The sequence below is a fragment of the Anneissia japonica genome, unplaced genomic scaffold, assembly GCF_011630105.1.
Source record: "Anneissia japonica isolate Jap-2015-1 unplaced genomic scaffold, ASM1163010v1 scaffold105487_len1564_cov162, whole genome shotgun sequence".
Classification (NCBI taxonomy): Eukaryota; Metazoa; Echinodermata; class Crinoidea; order Comatulida; family Comatulidae; genus Anneissia; species Anneissia japonica.
The window spans coordinates 1-1,564 of record NW_022690102.1 but is presented as its reverse complement, the minus strand read 5'-3'; the positions used below and the strand labels follow the sequence as shown (position 1 = coordinate 1,564).

At 35.3% G+C, this 1,564-nt stretch overlaps 1 long non-coding RNA gene across 1 annotated transcript; it reads right to left on the bottom strand.

Annotated features, from left to right (window-relative positions):
• Positions 1 to 35: 35 nt before the first annotated feature.
• On the bottom strand, positions 36 to 1,452 carry LOC117099858. The gene is made up of 3 exons (XR_004444029.1): positions 1,313 to 1,452; positions 790 to 830; positions 36 to 105 (listed from the first exon to the last, which is right to left on the bottom strand). It is a non-coding gene; the product is annotated as an uncharacterized LOC117099858 (long non-coding RNA).
• Between the last annotated feature and the right edge of the window lie 112 nt (positions 1,453 to 1,564).

The window sequence follows — 1,564 nt, the reverse complement described above, 5'->3', positions numbered from 1 at the left end:
GCGTGCCCCCTAAAGGTCAAGTGATTCAGACTAACCTTGAGCTGCACTAGCAGTCATATGATCTAAAGTACTCTTTGACATACAATAGCTTAATATACCAGGAAACTGCAAGAAAAAATACAATACATCAAACAATCATTCTTTAATTTCATGATATATTTGTAAAAATTAGGCCCTAAAAAATGTTGTTCCCAAACCAGTGCAATTTGCAAAGCAGGCCAGTTGGTCAGCATTTGTTTTTACTATAAGCCTAGGCCTAATTCAGGTTCATTGCCCACCTTCACTAACCACACATTTTGGTTGATAAAATAGTAACCACAGGGCTAAATTCCATGGTTGATGTATAAAATTTATTAAAGCCATGCTGCAGAGGGAAAAATGTTTTCATATGTTGTACAACTGATTTTTCTAACACACAAAATGCATATTTGATGAAAACCTAAGGGGGTTATGAGATACAGATTTTTGATTGATTAAGAAGTGGGTGGGGGAAAAAAGGATGGTTATGCCTCTTTTTTTCCCAGTTTTTAACTATCAAAAATAGGTATCTCATTAACTGCTTCTGAGTTGGCATCAAATATGCTTTTTGTGTCTTAGAAAAATCAGCTGTACAACATATCAAAATGTTTTTTCCCTCCAGAGCCTGCCTTAAAGTTTCACACATCATACATGTATGGTACAATCTCATTTTAGCTTTGCTGTGGCTGAAATAATTATTACCTGTAAATAAATACTTAAATTAATAATTAACTTGAGCAGTGCTTATCACATTTGTTCTGTTCTACTTACAGCTCTTATGCCGGCTACACTTGAGATATTCACAACACTTCCTAGAAAAAAAGAAAATTCACAAGTTACACCATTTTCGCTAAATTTTAAATGAAAATTTCCGAAAAACTGGCAACTACCATTGGGGACATCCGGAAGCCTAGGCATTTCACTCTGCATACTGTAGTTACCAGTGTTATCTGTGCTCTGTCACTGGTGCACGACCTTGTTGTAAAGGCCTAGGCCAAAACAACAACAAAAAAAAGAAAATAGGGGTGCATAGAACCTGCAGTGTTTTTGGCTGTCAAAGTACTCAAAAGAAGTGTCTGGAAAAACAAAATCTGCTCAGGGTAGGCTGCTGGATGTCCCCCAGTGAAAAGTTGTGAGACGTTGGTGGCACTTTTTTTATAATACACCCGATAAAATGGTGTATATTTCATAAACCATATTATTATTACAAAAACAATATAATTGTGTATGGAGCTTGTTATTCATTTTATCAGGGAGTATTTATACACAGTGATGTGATGAATTTAATAACTACCTTTTGTTTTAATGAGATGCGGACAAGCAAGGTGTAGTAACTGGAAAGGTGCTCGTACATTTATACGAAATACTTGATCGAAGTTTTGTAGTTGGACTGTCTCTATGGAGTCTGGAATGACAATTCCAGCATTATTCACCTAAAAAAAATTAGAAATAAAGAAGTACAATTAATCTTAGCTTACATTTGAAAGTTTTAAATTACATATGCACACATGCGTTGTTCAGTTGTGTTGGTGGGTGTGTGTTTTGT